At 47.6% G+C, this 18,025-nt stretch overlaps 1 non-coding gene across 1 annotated transcript; it reads right to left on the bottom strand.

Moving 5' to 3' along the window:
- Window positions 1-14,725: 14,725 nt before the first annotated feature.
- Window positions 14,726-14,808, bottom strand: trnal-uaa (transfer RNA leucine (anticodon UAA)). Its single transcript has one exon. It is a non-coding gene; the product is annotated as a tRNA-Leu (tRNA).
- Window positions 14,809-18,025: the final 3,217 nt, after the last annotated feature.

An 18,025-nucleotide genomic window follows, 5' to 3' on the forward strand; every position in this document is an offset into this window, starting at 1 on the left:
CATAGCTTTCAAAAGGATATATGATAATTATCTGAAGGGAAAAAAAATTCAGGTTTTCATGGAATACATGAGGATGTGGCATGAGCTGAGTTGCTTGTGCAGAGAGGCAGCACAAGCACGATGAGCTGAAACCTCCTTTTGTGCTGTAAGTATTCTGTGATCTATGATTCTATACAAAGTGAAACCAACACTCACATCTGAGAAACTGACAGGTACAGTGTAAACCCCACACTAACAAACCAGCAAATGCCAGGGACAGAGTAAAACCAACAGTCCTAGACAAGAAACTGACAGATACTGTGTGAAACCCAAAAATCACTTATCAGGATTTGGCAGTTAATGTGTAAAAACCTCTCTTCAATATCCATACTGCAAGGTACAAAGAAAATTAGGTCCAAACCCAGGCTCATACTTCGAAGACTGAGAGATAAAGAGCAAAACACAGACTCACCTACAAGAGGCTGACAAGTGCAGAGAATTAAATAGAGGGGGTGCAGATTAAAAACACATGCATGTAACGGATACTGATAGGGATAGAATCAAACCCTTTCTCACACATGACACGAAAATTTGTGGTGTCGTAAATAGTGAGGAGGAAAGCCTTAGATTACAGGCCAATATAGATCGTCCGAGGCAGAGAATATAAGAGCAGGGAGGTTATGACGGAGCTGTATAAAATCCTAGTTAGGCCACAGCTGGAGTACTGTGTACTGTTCTGGGCACCACACTATAGGAAGGATGTGATTGCACTGGAGAGGGTGCAGAAGAGAGTCACCAGGATGTTGCCTGGGCTGGAGCATTCCAGCTATGAAGAGAGACTGAAAAGGCTAGGGTTGTTTTCCTTAGAGCAGAGAAGGCTGAGGGGAGATAAGATTGAGGTTTACAAAATTATGAGGGGCATTGATGGGTTAGATAGGAAGAAACATTTTACCTTAGCGGAGGGGTCAATAACCAGGTGGCATAGATTTAAGGTAAGGGGCAGGAGGTTTAGATGGGATTTGAGGAAAAAAATTTTACCCAGAGGGGGGTTGGAATCTGGAACGCACTCCCTGAAGAGGTGGTAGAGGCCGGAACCCTCACAACATTTAAGAAGTATTTAGATGAGCACTTGAAATGCTATAGCATACAAGGCTACGGGCCAAATACTGGAAAATGGGATTAGAATAGTTAGGTGCTTGATGGCCAGCACAGACACAATGGGATGAAGGGCCTGTTTCTGTGCTGTATAACTCTATGACTCTATATCAGAAACTGATAGCTCTGGACAAAAGCTGATGTTCACATAATGTTGTTGACAGATATGTGGTGAAACTCACATTTTTTTTTATTTCCAAAATATACTATATTCATAAAAATCTGTAAAAATTACATTCCCAAACAGTTTAAAACAGCATCAAGTCAAAGAATACAAACAGTGCAAAGGTGATCAGTTACCTTCTGTACAATCATGGGTTGCCTCACAACCTTTCCATTTCATTGTCATGCCATATACATTTTTACATTTACAGCACACAAAATTTCTCCGATACAGTTCGAGGGGTTTCCCATGGATCCAGCCCCTCAGTTCAGCTTGGTGGGGGAACCTTACACTGTGGTCTTTCCCCATTGAGCCTTTGCTGCGGCTGCCCCAAGCTTTTGTGCGTCCATCAGCACATAGTCCTGGACCTTGGAATGTGCCAGTCTGCAACATTCGGTGATGGACAACTCTTTTCGCTGGAAGACCAGCAAGTTTCGGGCAGACCAAAGGGCGTCTTTCACCGAATTGATAGTCCTCCAGCAGCAGTTGATGTTTGTCTCGGTGTGCGTCCCTGGGAATAGCCCGGAGAGCACAGACTCCTGTGCTACAGAGCTGCTTGGGATGAACATCGACAAAAACCACTGCATCTCTTTCCACAAAGTTAACTCACATAGCAATAGCAGAAACAGTCACAAACCAAAAACTGAAACATACAGAGTAAAAACCCACATTCTCACACCAGAAATTCACGGCTACAAAGTGAAGCTGACTCTCTCCTCCCAGGCACTGACAGGTACAAAAGAAAACACGCACTAACATACCAGGAAATGAAATGTAGGAAATAAAACCTGATTATCATGTCAGAGATTGGCATTAATGACAGTTGTGGTACCCAGAATGCTCTGCGCTCCAGAATTTGCCTTGTCTCTGATAAGGAGCAGGCGCGGTAGTGGCTGAGCTCCATCTGCAGCTGGAGCGGAATATTCACAAAGTGCAGGGAGACCGCGCCCGTAGCGGGTGCACACAGCTGGAGCAGGGCGTCAAAGCCACAATAGGATGGAACAATCCCGTTTGTGTCCCTGCGGGTGGCGGTGAAGCTTTTCCCTGTGAGGCGTCCCGAAACTGCCCGCCAGCAAGGTCAACTGGTCAGAGAGCGTCTGGAAATGGATAGGAATTGGGGATTGGGCAGGGATCGTCTCTAAATGAATAAGAATTGGGGATTTGGCAGGGAGCGTTTTTTTATCCGTTCGTGGGATGTGGGCGTCGCTGGCTCGATCTCAGCTGCAGTAATGTGTCCTGTTCTGGGCACCAGGTTTCAGAAAGGACATCAAAGCTTTTGAGACAGTTCGGAGGAGATTTACGAGAATGATACCAGAGATGAGGGGTTTCAGTTCTCTGGACAGGGTGGTGAAGCTGGGATTGTTGGCCAAAAAATGTCAAGGGGAGGTGAGGAGAGATCTTTTTACCCAGTAACTGATTCGGATTTGGAATGAATTGTCTGACAGGGTGCTGGAAACAGATTCAATTATAACTTTCATAAAGGAATTGGACAAATATTTAAAAGTGAATTTCTCCAGGACTATGGGGAAATAGGCAGTGGGTTGGACTAATTGCATCATTTTTTTCACAGATTCAGCACAGGCACAAAAGACCGATTGGCCTCCTTCTGTGCTGTATGATTCTATGAAATAGTGACAGTCAGGGCAAGTCTGTATAAGAAGGAGAAATGGAGACAGGTCAGGGAGAGCACATCACCAAAACTGGGAGATACTACATTGGACAGGGAGGGTCGGAGGGGGAGAGAGCACGTACATACAGTCAGAATCAGCACCTTCAGGGGAGGAGAGAGAGAGGAACCAGTGAGTGTAGAACTGAACCCAGCCAGAGTCAACCTGCTGAAACACCAGTGAGTTCACACTGGGGAGAGATCATTCACCTGCTCCGTGTGTGGGAAGGGGTTCACTCAGTCATCCAACCTCACTGAACATCAAGTTGTTCACACTGATCAGAGACCTTTTCAATGTCCTGACTGTGAGAAGAGCTTGAAAAGCAGTAATGATCTGCTGAAACACCAACACATTCACTCTGGGGAGAGGCCGTTCCCCTGCCATGTGTGTGGGAAGGGATTCACTCAGTCATTCAATCTGCTGCAACATCAGCAAGTTCACATGTAACTGCAGGGGTTGGATTCTGCTGTTGTTGCTGCTATTCATCACTTTCAGAGACAAAGTTGGGTCTTACTTTATAACCAGTGTAGTCCAGAGCAAAAGCGTCTTCTTAATGTTGAGATAAACGGGAGAAGAAACCGGGAAGTGGCGGCGAGGATGGGGGAGGTGCTGCACCATCACTTTAATGGTGCACCCTCCCTCCCCCGGGGTCCTTGCTGCACGTCCGCCAGGCCTGGCAGCTCTGATTGGGGTCGTGAGAGCCCCTGAGACTCGGTGCAGCTGAGGCTGCGCTCACCCCCGCTCAGCTCTGTTGTGATATTTAAAATACGAAAGGCCTGTTGGACTGAGAGCTGATCTGGAATTTCGAAAGCAGCATTACTGGAGGCTCATTGCTGCTCAGCACAATCTCACCCCCGATCCTGGGAATTGTTGATTCTACACCCTGTAGTTCAGTTCTTCACTTAACTAGAGGGGGAGATGTGTGAGCAGAAAAACAGAGCAAATTAAAAAACCACAGCTGGACAGATGTGCAACAGGTCAATCCACTGTTACAATAACTCCATCACTGACTCCCTCCTGACAGTAACCTGCCCTTTCACAGAGACTGTGGGTGGCTCTGAAAAGAGCCTTTGGTTTATTAGATGACATTTTGGCTGCTTTACTTTTTCTGGGAGCTCTGAGCGCTGGTTTTCTTGGGCAGCAGCAAGGCCTGGATATTAGGCAGCACCCCGCCCTGAGCGATGGTCACGTCTCCCAGCAGCTTGATGAGCTCCTCGTTGTTGCGGACGGCCAGCTGCAGGTGTCTGGGGATGATGCGGGTCTTCCTGTTGTCCCGGGCCACGTTACCGGCCAGCTCGAGGATTTCAGCGGTCAGATACTCGCGCATTTTGCAGCGCCAACATCATCACATTTCTGCAACAAATCCATCTTCGTGCATGCGTGAGAAAGCGTCATTGGGTATCTAGTCACCCCATCCCCCCACCACCTGGCTGGAGGAAGTGGCTGAATGGGAGATTTTGAAGCTGTAGCTCTCCCCCCTCGGCAACTCACTCCAGGCCTCGACGATTCCCCCCCTCAGCCGCTCGCTCCAGACCTCGCTGCTCCCCCACCCCCCCACTCCCCTGGCCAGTTGTTCCTCGCTTCGCACCACCCCACTCTCTGGCCACTCGCTCCAGGCCGTGCCGCTTCCCTCCTCTCAGCCACTCACTCCTACGTCGCCCTGTCACTCCTTGCGGCCCTCCTGCTTCTACAGGTGGCGCCTGGTGAAGAAATGTGGGAGCGAGTGTCACGGCCAGAGCTAGCAGCTGTGGGCTGGGCTGGGACAGGGTGGGGGGTGGGGGTGCGGAGAACGAACAGCCAGAGTGCGGAATTTCGCCAGTCGGGAGGAGGGGAGAAAGCGAGTTGCAGAGGGGGTTGAGTGGTCAGTGGGGTTGGAGCTAGTAGCTGCGTTCGGGTGAAGTCAGTCCTGGTCAGTTATATAAACAAATCACAATAACGAATTGGCAGCACATTTTATCCTCTGCCCGATTTTCCTTTCCATCGATCGGGGTGCTAATTCACTATCTTCCAATGGAAATTCAATCATAAAATTCCTTTTGTATTTAATAGGATTACTGAAATGTTAAATGGATCTGAGGATTACAGTTAGTATTAGCAAACGCACCCGAGTGAATTAGCACCCCAATCGATGGAAAGGAAAATCGGGGAAAGTATAAAATGTGCTGCCAATTCGTTATTGAGATTCGTTGAGTAATTCGATTCTGCCCAACACTGAAATTGGCGGCTTTTTTGAATTCAACCTTTCTGCCAGGATGACAATTTAAGCCAATGATTTGCTGTATTTTCTAATTCGAGGCTCGGCAATTGGTTAAGACAAACGAATGGGAAGAGGGTGACCAATCAGAAGTGGGCTCTGGATAGCGCGGGCTCAAACTGCGGGAATTCCAGGTCCCTGAATGAATGAGCTGAAACTGATCAGTTTCACAAACCCTGTCAGTTTCAGTGCAGGAAACACCGTCTCGGGGGAAATAACATCACAAGTGGGTCTGGTTCCAGTGTCCGATTTAACGGCTGCTGCAAAACTCCCGGATTCCCTCATTGCAGCGAAATCATTTTGAAATTCTATGAAAACAATGAGTGATTCTGGAGGAGTGATGTGGCTTTTCACTGAGGGTATGTGTGGACTGGGGAAATAACTAACTGGAGAGCCTCGGGCACTGTTTACACAGCCCGTTTAGAAAATCAAAACCACTGCACATCCTTGCTGCAAATGAAATGTCAAATTTGGCGATTCTAGTTTTGTATCTCGAACACAGCACAGATTTATTCCAGACAGTTCTAAACAGCCTATCCCAGCTCCCGTTTCTAGGTCACTGCTCTCTCTGTGAGGCGGTGGGTGGCTCTTAGAAGAGCCTTTGTTGTGTTTGATGGAAAGGGTCGAGTTGTTCAGCCGCTGAATCCGCAGAGAGTGCGGCCCTGCCGTTTCAGAGCGTACACCACATCCATGGCAGTGACCGTCTTGCGCTTGGCGTGTTCAGTGTAGGTGACCGCATCCCTGATCACATTCTCCAGGAAAACCTTCAACACCCCGCGAGTCTCCTCATCGATCAAACCCGAGATCCGCTTGATCCCGCCACGGCGAGCCAGGCGGCGGATTGCTGGTTTGGTGATGCCCTGGATATTATCAGGAAGCACTTTGCGGTGCCGCTTTGCTCCGCCTTTGCCCAGTCCTTTCCCTCCTTTACCTCTGCCAGACTTTCTTTTATTAATTTCCAAAATATACTTTATTCATAAAAATCAGTAAAAAAAAATACATTACAAAACAGTTCCAAAAAGCACCAAGTCAAACAATACAAAGAGTGCAAAGGAGATCAGTTTCCTTCAATACAGGAGTGAGTTGCCTCACAACCCTTCCATTTCATTGTCATGCCATGTACATTTTACAGCAAACAAATATTTTCTGGCTACAGTTCGAGTGGTTTCCCATGGATCCAGCTCCTCCGTTCAGCTTGGTGAGGGGACCTTACACTGTGGTCTTTCCACATTGAGCCTTTGCTGCGGCTGCCCCAAGTTTTAGTGCGTCCCTCAGCACGTAGTCCTGGACCTTGGAATGTGCCAGTCTGCAACATTCGGTCATGGACAACTCTTTGTGCTGGAAGACTAGCAAGTTTCGGGCAGACCAAAGAGCGTCTTTCAACGAATTAATAGTCCTCCAGCAGCAGTTGATGTTTATCTCGGTGTGCGTCCCTGGGAACAGCCCATAGAGCACAGACTCCTGTGCTACAGAGCTGCTTGGGATGAACCTCGACAAAAACCACTGCATCTCTTCCACACCTGCTTTGCAAAGACACATTCCAGAAAGAGGTGGGCAACGTCTCTTTTCCACCACAGCCACCTCGAGGGCCGCGTGTGGATGGGGTGAGACTTCGGGTGTGCAGGAAGGATCTGACAGGGAGGGCTCTTCTCACCATCAGCCAGGCTACATCTTGGTGCTTGTTTGAAAGTTCTGGTGATGAGGCATTCTGCCAGGGGACCATCCGACAGGATCCACAATCTCCTTTTCCCGTAGGGCCTTGAGGATATTCCGTGCAGACCACTGCCTGATGGATTGGTGGTCAAAGGTGTTTTTCCACAGAAACTTTTCCATGAAGGATAGGCAGTATGGCACAGTCCAACTGGATGGAGCATTCCGCGGGAATATGACCAGGCCCATCCTTTGCAACACTGGGGACAGATAGAACCACAGCACGTAGTGACACTTGAAGTTTGCAAACTGGGGCTCGACACACAGCTTGATGCAGCCGCACACAAAGGTAGCCATAAGGATGAAGGCGACGTTGGGTACATTTTTCCCGCCCTTATCCAGAGGTTTGAACATCGTGTCCCTCCGGACTCGGATCATTTTGGATCCCCAGATGAAGCGGAAAATGGCTCAGGTGATCGCCACAGCGCAGGAATGCGGTATGGGCCAGACCTGCACCACGGACAGCAATGTGAGCGCCTCGCACCTGATGACCAGGTTCTTACCCATAATGGAGAGAGATCGCTGCTCCCACATGCTCAGCTTCTGTTGTACCCTGGCTACTCGCTGCTTCCAGGTTTTGGTGCACGTCTCAGCCCTTCCAAACCATATCCCCAGCACCTTCAGGTAATCTGACCTAACGGTGAAGGGGACAAAGGATCGGTCAGCCGAGTTCCCAAAGAACATGGCCTCGCTCTTGCCGTGTTTAACATTGGCTCCCAAGGCCAGTTCGAGCTGGTCGCAGATGCTCATCACTCTGCGCACAGACAGTGGATCCGAGCATAAAACGGCGACGTCATCCATGCACAGGGAGGTTTTAACCTGAGTGCCTCCGCTGCCTGAAATTGTCACCCCTCTGATGCTCGCATTCTTCCTAATAGACTCAGCAAAGGGTTCAATACTGCAAACAAACAAGACAGGGGAGAGAGGACAGCCCTGTCTGACTCCAGATTGGATCGGGAAACTTTCTGATTCCCACCCATTGATTGAGACTGCACTACTGATGTTTGTGTAGAGTAGTTTGATCCAATTGCAGATTCCCTCCCCAAACCCCATTTTGGAATGCACATCCATCATGTTAGTGTGCGATATCCTGTCAAAAGCCTTCTCCTGGTCCAGTCTGATGAGGCAGGTGTCCACGCTCCTGTCCCGTACATAGGTGATCATATCCCTGAGTAGCGCAAAGCTATCAGAGATTGTCCTGCCTGGTATAGTATAGGTCTGATCAGGGTGAATCACCAACTCCAAAGCAGACTTGAATCGACTGGCTATGTCTTTTGACAGAATCTTGTAGTCAGCATTAAGCAGAAATTGGGCCACCAATTTCTGATTTCTGTCCTCTCCCCCTTCTGCTTGTCGATGAGGGTGATGATGCCTTTCCTCATGGATTCTACCATGCTGCCAGCCTGGAGCATACTCTTGTTTACTGGCAGACATGTTGATTCTTTCCTCAAATCAGTGCACAATAAAAGAGACTGATTCTGTCAGGCTCCTTTTTATACAGGCCACCTGGACATAGCTGAGAAAGGCAGAGTGAGAGCAGGGAGGGAAGGAGACAAGAGTGAAGATTAAACAGAGAGCTAGATGGAGGAGACACCCAGAGTGACAGACAGAGAGAGAACGGCCCCTCATCTTTCAGCTCCACCTCCAGTTTCCTCCGGGCTGCCAATTTCAAACACTTTATTAACAGCAGAACCAAAACCCAGCTCTCCACACAAACCCTTCCAGACTCGGCCTTCATAGTCAAGGCTTTCCAGAAAGCCGGAGCTTTTAAATATGGTCCCGATGAAATTAACACTCAGTAATATTCCCACCTAAACACAGTCCATTCTTTTCTAAGAAACCTCCTCAGTAACATCACCATTTCCTCACACATCCGCTTCCTGCAGTTTACAAACACCTTACTGCAGCTGTTTGGGGAATCTCCTGTGTTAAGATTGGAGTTGGAAAGCGGCCTTTACCCGGCAGTGTTATCGTCTCACACTGAATCTGCCAGACATCCTGTTCTCTTTATTGCGAGAGAGAAAGCACGGATTTAGGAAATGCTCATTTGAAATGATCTCTATTGAGAACGAGCCCGGCCGTGGGACAGGTATTCCAGTGCAAAGAGCTGTCCATGACCGAGTGTTGCAGACTGGCACATTGCAACGTCCAAGACTATGTGCTGTGGGACGGCATTAAAGCTTGGGGAAGCCACCATGGAGACTCAATGGGGAAAGGCTGCAGTCTGAGGCCCGAGTAGGCCATAGTACAGTGAGGGGCTGGAACCTGTGTAAAACCCCTCGGGCTGTTTGCACCAGAGAATGTTTGATGTGTAATGTAAATACTGTAAATATAACCTGTGCAGGCAGGGATAGTGAGATACATCATGTACATTATTGAAGGAAACTGATCTGTATTGTACCTTATGTAATATTAAATTTGAACTGCTTTGCAATGTAATTGCACAAATTATATGAATAAAATACATATTGTGCAAAAGAGAGCAGCTTTCCTGTCAACAGACACCTTGTCTCAGGGCACAACTTTCCTGTGATCTTGTCACACCCAACTTCGCTCTATATCTTCTGACACACACACTTTACAGTCTGTCATTTCCAAAAACAAGCATTCTAAAATCAAAAGATCTTTTGTTTATTTCTCCTTTCTTTTCATTTCTCCTCTATTCTTCTCAATCATTCCCTTCAACAGTCCTATTCAGATCAAGGTGGAATGTGAATAGTGTCACAACTCACCTGACACTATTATTACCCTTCTTTTCTCTTGTCTCATTCAATGGGAAAGTTTTATTCACCAGTCTGTTGCTGTTTTACACTCTTGCCATACCATCTGGTATTGCATCCATCTGAATTCTGTGCTTTCATGGCCTTACATATCTTTTCCTCTTCCGGATGATTTGTTTGCTTCAGTTCCATTCAACCAGGCTGGACCACAGGGAAGCTTAGAACCTTTGCCTTGGACGGGACCACGTTGATCCATTACATTCAGAATCACCTCCGTGAAATAACTCCATAGTACAACGACAGTAACCACACAGAATCTGCTTCAAACACTCCTCCACATTTTATCTGTTCTGACCGTCAACACCTCCAGCTCTTTTGTTTAAGTGGAACCCATCAGGTGTGTATAGGCTCCTTCTATTCTGAAAGCTGCAGCACTGGTTCAGGGAATTCAGCCCTGTTTCTCTACTCGAAAGGATCAGCCATGCTTGATCTGCCTCGTATTTTGCTTTTATTGCAACGTTACAAGACCTCCAATCCTCTGGCACCACACCTGTATCCAGTGAGGGATTGGAAAATGATGGTCAGACCTTCCACTATTTCTTAAAAGCAAAATACTGCGGATGCTGGAAATCTGAAACAAAAACAAGAAATGCCGGATTCACTCAGCAGGTCTGGCAGCATCTGTGGAAAGAGAAGCAGAGTTAACGTTTCGGGTCAGTGACCCTTCTTCGGAACTTCGGAGTTCCGAAGAAGGGTCACTGACCAGAAACGTTAACTCTGCTTCTCTTTCCACAGATGCTGCCAGACCTGCTGAGTGAATCCGGCATTTCTTGTTTTTGTTCCACTATTTCTTCCCTGGCTTCTTTCAACAGCCTGGGGTACATTTCATCTGGTCCTGATGAATTATCCACATTCAAGGATGCTCATCCCATTAAGACTTCCTCTCTCCTTAAGTTATCACGTCCAATACTTCACACTCCTCCTCCTTAATAACTATATCTGCATCACCCTCTCATTCGGGAAAACAGTAAAGTATTCATTAAGGATATTGGCAACATCTTCCACCCCGATACAAAGGTTACATTTTTGATCTTTTGTGTGCCCTGCTGTTTGTTTAGTTGCCTCTTACTCTAATGTTTTAATGCAACATCTTTGGGTCCATTGTTATTTTGTTTGTCCATGTTCTTTCCTGCTTTTTCTTTGCTTTTTGCCGCTGCTCCCAAACGCCTCCAGTTCAGTCAAAACACAACTTGTCAGAAGTGGGATTCGATCCCACGCCTCGACTGGAGACTGCGACCTGAACGCAGCACCTCAGACCGCTCGACCATCCTGACTGCCGGCGATGCACTATCAATGCTAAGGAAATTATTCATTCTTTGTGAAAGTATTTGTGAGATTGTGGGAATGTCTGGAAGAGGAAAGACCAGCGGGAAAGCTCGGGCCAAGGCCAAGTCTCACTCCTCCCGGGCTGGACTGCAGTTCCCGGTGGGCCGTGTTCACAGGCTCCTGAGAAAGGGTAACTATGCTGAGCGTGTGGGTGCCGGAGCCCCGGTCGATCTGGCTGCTGTGCTCGATCTGAACGCTGAAATCCTCGAGCTGGCCGGTAACGCGGCCCGTGACAACAAGAAGACCCGCATCATCCCCAGACACCTGCAGCTGGCCGTCCGCAACGACGAGGAGCTCAACAAGCTGCTGGGAGGAGTGACCATCGCTCAGGGCGGGGTGCTGCCTAATATCCAGGCCGTGCTGCTGCCCAAGAAAACCAGCACTCAAGAGCTCCCAGAAAAAGTAAAGCGGCCAAAATGTCATCTAATAAACCAAAGGCTCTTTTCAGAGCCACTCACAGTCTCTGTGAAAGGGCTGGTTACTGTCAGGAGGGAGTCAGAGATGGAGTTATTGGAACAGTGGATTGACCTGTTTCACATCTGTCCAGGTGTGTTTTCAGTTCCCTCTCTGGATTTCGCTCTGTTTCTCTGCTCACACATCTCCCCCTCTAGTTAAGTGAAGAAGTGAACTACAGGGTGTCAGAATCAACAATTTAATAAATCCCGCTGCATTCGATTTGATAAATCCCGAGATTATCCCGGCACATTAACGGGAACTGGTTCGGAGCTGATGAATTAATTTAATAATGGAAGTGTCTGGGTTAATTCTCTGTTTTTCATTTGGACAGTTTGAATTGTGTTTTTTTTTTCTCTCTGGTGATCTGAGCGCCGCTTCTCAATGAGAATCTGCTCCCGGAACAGAGTAAATGCAGGAAGGAAGAGGCCATTCTCGGGCTGTGTGTTTCTCTCCTAACCTGATCTGTTTAGACCGCACTGTTCCCAGAGGACGGAATCAGTGCGAGTTGTGCACACACAGGAGCTGAGTCTACTGCAGCGCTTTAATATGTAACTTCTCCCCGGCCCTCCCTATTCTCCGGACACAGAGCTGTCTGTTTCCCCCGGCGGCGGGAGAGAGTCGGGGATTCTCTCCCCGCAGTGTCAGGGTCTGCAACCCCGGGGAACTGGCGGTTTCAGTCAGAGTGACCGAGCTGCCTTACATATCCTGTGTACTAATCTCCAATGGATTCAAATATTAGTGAACTCATTGGGTAATGCTGGTAAATAACCCTCATGTGAACGGACCCGGCTCCATTAATGCCTTCCAAATAAAACTGCGATCCATTTCTTTTCCCCAAATGCCAGCTAACGGATCCCAGGAGCGGGGTTGAGATTGTGCTGAGCAGCAATGAGTCTCCGGTAATGCTGCTTTCTAAATTCCAGATCAGCTCTCAGTCCGACAGGCCTTTCGGGAAAGTGATGTGACAAAACAGAAACCATGTGGCCGCCCCTCCAATCTAATGGGCTTGATGATGAACAGAGATGGCAGCTCTTTCCTTTGCTGATTTGGTGGCTCTGAAAAGAGCCCTTGTTACACTTGTTACTGAAGCTGGGTTTTAGGTGCGTTCCCCGCGGATGCGGCGGGCCAGCTGGATGTCTTTGGCCATGATGGACCGGGATCATTCTGGTGAATCTGCTCATTTTCCGGCAGAAGCATCAGTCGCTGTTTGAACTGTTGAAAGTCAGGGATGTATTAGCAGCCAGAAAGTGAAGGGCAGTTCATTGCTCCCTGCAGCATTATCCGCCTCTTTCAGGAGAAAAGATCAGAAACCGCTCGTTTCTGTCAGTCCCCGAGAAGCCTGTGAGAAGCGGTTAGTCGCTAATTTGTTCCTTTTACAGAGTGGAAGCTGATATTTGTCCCGTTTTAAATTGCTGAACCGGACCTTCCTCCCGCCGCTTACAGTTAACAGATTGACAAATGAAAACGATTCCTAAAATCGCGTCAGGATTTTGTGACGGTAAATACAGTAAAACAGAACATAAAATGAGAGGTTTTAAAATTGTTGCCTGAAAATTGAAATTTTCCATCACTTCAATTCCTTCCTGCTCTGGAATTGCCGGGCTTTTTCCAATTGGAAATTCTAAGCCAATGAGAACTTCTATGTACTTATATGTGATTCTCCTATTGGTTAAGAATTGGATTGAGAAGCGGGTGACCAATCAGAGACAGAGTCAAACTGCGGGGATTCCAGGCCCCCAGGAACTGAGCTGAAACTGTTCAGATTGACAAACCCTGGCAGTAGCTTCACACATTGGACACTTCACACTGAGTCATTCAAGGGCTGGTGTGAGAGAAGCTTCAGATCCTGTCATTACTCTCTGACTCATTATTCATCCAGAACCAAACAATTAGTAAATGTGAAGCAGTGAAGAGACTTTTCACTCTCACTGCAGAATGTGTCATCTGGGGAAATAAGGAACTATTATATTCGGAGATTCCAGGTACATTCCTCCCTGAACAAATCCATTCCTAACATTCCCGATCACAGCCTATCCCAGCTCCTGTTGTCACCCGACTCCAGCTGAATTGGAGAAACTCATGTGTTGGGGTTTGAGTTGTGAGGTGGGGTTTCTCCGCCAGTGTTACTGTCTTACAGACTCTCCCCCTGAATTTGTGAACTGAGACTGCACCGAACACATCCCCAGTTAGAGTGAGGGCCGGATATCCCTCTGTTTTATTACAGAGAGTGGGGAAAGGGCTGGGTGGAGGGGAGTCACCAGGGATCCTGGATTTAATCCAAATCATTTCCATGTGGAATCTGCAGGCGGGGCCGGGACAGGGATCATTTGATCAGGGGATCAGCTCTTTCCTGAGAGATGTGGGTGGCTCTGAGAAGAGCCTTTGTGTTCAGATGTTTACAAGTTTCCCGCGCTTTCACTTCTTTCCAGACCCTGCTTTCTGAGACTTCGCTGCTTTCGGCTTGACCTTGCTCTTCCATGTCTGCACTTTCTTCAGCGCCTTTCCGCCCGCCGCACTCTTGCCTTTTTTGACCTTCTTCGCAGGAGACTTTTTCTGAAGCACTGCTTTCTTCACCGCCTTATTTGGCGTTGCCGCCGCCTTGCTGCTCGTTTTCTTGGCTGTTACTTTCTTTGTTGTCACTTTCTTGTCTGCTGGTTTCTTCACTAAAGATTTATTGTCTGCTGGTTTCTTCACTGAAGATTTCTTGTCTGCTGGTTTCTTCACTAAAGATTTCTTGGCTGCTGGTTTCTTCACCTTCTTTCCCACTTTTCCCTGGGTTTTCCTTCTTGCTGATTTTGAAGGAGCCGGTGGCGCCCTGTCCCTTGCTCTGCACCAGGGAGCCTTTGTTCACATTCCTCTTGATACTTTGCTTGATCTGGGTCTTGAGCTTCTCCTGAGCGGTGGCAGACCTGCAAGGAATCAACTACCAGCTAGCGTATAAAGCGAGACCAAGGCTCAGGGCCTTCAGTTACCTGGAGGGGAGTCGGACAGGCAGCGGATCCTGTGAGGAACCACAATCCAGGAAGGATGAGAAGGTCATTGTCAGGGTACAGAGGAGATTAAGTTAAAGATTTACCAGTTTATAAGCAAGCGCAGAGCCAAGGAACGGTGCTGGGGCAGATCAAATAATAGGAAGCTGTGATCAGTTGGAAGGCAAGAGTGATTAAATGACAGAAGAGATGATGGTGCAAGGCAAAAGTCAGGGAAAGAATAAGCAACATTTTGTAAGCACAGATACCAGGAGTGGGGTTTGAACCCACGCAGACACATGTCTATTGGATCTTAAGTCCAACGCCTGAACCACTCGGCCATCCTGGCACATTGACCCACCACTGAAAATGAAATTTAATGTGATCCGGGTGCCATCTGGCCTTTTCCAATATAAAGTTATGACTCCTCTCCCATGCAAAATTGGACCCTTCATTATTTATGAACCTCAATCGGATCACCCCTCAGTCTAGGTTTCTCTAAGGTGTAGGGTCCCAACTCTTTTAGTCTAACTTGATAACCAAGATGTCTTATACTGGGAATTCGTCGAATGTCTCTCCTCTGTACCCTTTCCAAAGCCTCAATATCACCCATCATGTGAGGAGACCAAGACTGGATACAATATTCCAAGTGAGTCCTGACCAAGGTTTCATAAAAGGACAAATTCGGGACATCTCAGATACTGAAGGAGTCCGTGTCCAGAAGCAGCAAGACCTGGACAACATTCAGACTTGGGCTGCTAAGTGGCAAGTAACATTCACACCACATAAGTACCAGGCAATGACCATCTCCAACAAGAGAGAATGTAACCATCTCCCTTTGACGATCAACAGCATTACCATCGCTGAATCCCCCCACCATCAACATCCTGGGGGTTACCATTGACAAAATCTTAACTGGACCATTCATATACATACTCTGGCTACAAGAGTAAATCAGATAGTGGGAATTCTGTGATGAGTAACTCAGCTCAAGGCACGTGGTGAAATGCTCATTAGGAGAGCTGGAGAAATGGACTGGTCAGGTGGGCAGAAAAGTGGCAAATGGAACTCAACTTGGAGAAGTGTGAGGTGATGCCTTTGGTGAGGTCAAACACAGCAAAGGAATACACAATTAATGGGTGAATGCAGAGAGATGTAGAGGAAGTGAGGGACCTTGAAGTGAATGTCCACAAATCCCTGAAAGTAGCAGGACAGGTTGATTAGTTGGTTGAGAAGGCTTATGGAATCCTTTCCTTTATTAGCCGATGTACAGAATATAAGAGCAGGGAGGTTATGCTGGAACTGTATCAATCATTAGTTAGGCCACAACTTGAGTTCTGTGTGCAGTTCTGGTCACCTCATTCCAGAAAGGATGTAATTGCACTAGAGAGGTTACAGAGGAGATTTACGAGGATGTTGCCAGGATTGGAAAAATGCAGCTATGAGGAAAGATTGGATAGACTGGGGTTGTTCTCCTTGGAATAGAAGAGGCTGAGGGGAGATTTGATTGAAATGTACAAAATTGTGAGGGGTCTGGATAGAATGGATGGGAAGTGTCTGTTTACCTTAGTAGGGAGGTCAGTGACTAGGGGGCATAGATTTAAAGTGATGCGTTGAACAATTAGAGGGGAGATGAGGAAAGGTTTTTTTCACCCAGATGGCTGTGGGAGTCTGGAACTCACTGCCTGTAAGGGTAGCTGAGGCAGAAACCCTCAACTCATTTAAAAGGAGTCTGGATGTGCACCTCAAGTACCTGAACCTGCAGGGCTACGGTCCAAATGCTGGACAATGGGATTCAGCTGGGTGGCTCGTTTTTTGGCCTGCCTGTGCTGTAAACTTTCTATGTTCTATGATTCTATGCAGACACAATGGGCCGAATGGCCTCCTTCTGCACTGCAATAATTTTGTGATTTTTGACTCTCCAAAACTTGTCAACCATCTACAAGGCACAAACCAGGATGAGTGCAGCACCAACAATACTCTAGAAACTCGACACTGTTCAGGACAAAGCAGCCACCTTGATTGTCACCCCCTTCACCACCTTAAACATTCACTCCCTTCATCACTGACACACAGTGGCAGTAGTGTGTACCATCTACCAGATGCACTGCTGCAACTCACCAAGGCTCCGCAGACAGCACCTTCCAAACCGAAGACCTCCACCACCTTGAAGGACAAGGGCTGCAGATGCATGGAAACACCACCATGTGCAAGCTCCCCTCCAAGTCACACACCATCTGATCTGCAAATATATCGCTGTTCATTCACTGATGTTTGGTCAAAATCCTGGATCTCCCTTCCTAACAGCACTGTGGGTGTACCTACACCACATGGAGTGCAGCAATTCAAGAAGGGAGCTCACCGCCACCTTGTCAAGGACAATTAGGGATGGGTAACAAATTCTGGCCTTGCCCGTGTCGCTCACATCCCATGAAAGAATATGCCTCATTTTATACTCAATTGTCCTCTGAATGCAGCCCAACCCTCTATTTGCTCCAACTATCACTTCACAGCATTGCTGCAGTAACTTTAGAGATCTGTGCACTAGAAAATCCAGATCTCTGCTCAAAATTACTTTCTTTTTTCCACCTACTTTAATGTTTTTCCCTGAAGGGTGTATGAATGTTGAGCATTCGCCCTGTCCACATGAATAACACTGCACTTACCCAAATTAAACATCATTTACCAGTCATGAACCCAATCTCCCAACACATTAAGATCAGCCTGAAACAGTCGAGCATCGTCTACAGTCTAAACACTCGCACAGATCTTCAAATCATCTGTAAATTTACAGATGGTGCGCCCTACACCTACATCCAGATCATTAATAAAACTAGTAAAGAGCAACAGACCCAACACCGATCCCTGTGGGACACCACTGGTAACTGGTCTCCAAACAGATCCAGATCCATCTGTAACTACTTTCTGCCTACATCTGCCAGTCAGTTCCCAATCCAGATCAATATATTACCACTGATACCAGGGACTTTAATCTTATAGAGAAGCGTCTTGTGTGGAACCTTATCAAAATCTTTTGGCTGAGATCTGCTAATTGAACACAGGCCGGGGATGAGGCCTAGGCCTGTCCTGCTTTGTGTGTGGGTCTCAGGACCACACAAGGTGAGATCAGCTCACTGAGCACAGGCCCATCCTGCTCTATATGGTGCTCAGTACCTCACCAAATGAGAATAACTAACACACCACAGGCCATGGAGCCTCGGCCCATCCTTCCCCGATTGCGGTTCAGTGCCAACCAGGTCAGATCAGCTAATTCAGCACAGGCCGGAGATGGAAGCTGGACCTTTCCTGCTCTTGGGACTCCGTACCATACCAGGTGCGATGAAGTAAAATACCACAGGCCGGGGATGGAGCCTGAGATTTCCCTGTTCTGTGTGGGGCTCAGTGCAACAACGTGTGAGAAGAACTATCATCCCACAGGCTGAGGAAGGAGCCTGGGCCCATTCTGTTCTGTGTGGCTCCTACCACATTGAGTGGGATCAGTTAACTCAACACAGGCCATGAATACAACCAGGCCCTTTCCTGCTCCGTGTGGCTCAGTATCACAC

Source organism: Heterodontus francisci, unplaced genomic scaffold (genome assembly GCF_036365525.1).
Source record: "Heterodontus francisci isolate sHetFra1 unplaced genomic scaffold, sHetFra1.hap1 HAP1_SCAFFOLD_43, whole genome shotgun sequence".
Lineage (NCBI taxonomy): Eukaryota > Metazoa > Chordata > Chondrichthyes > Heterodontiformes > Heterodontidae > Heterodontus > Heterodontus francisci.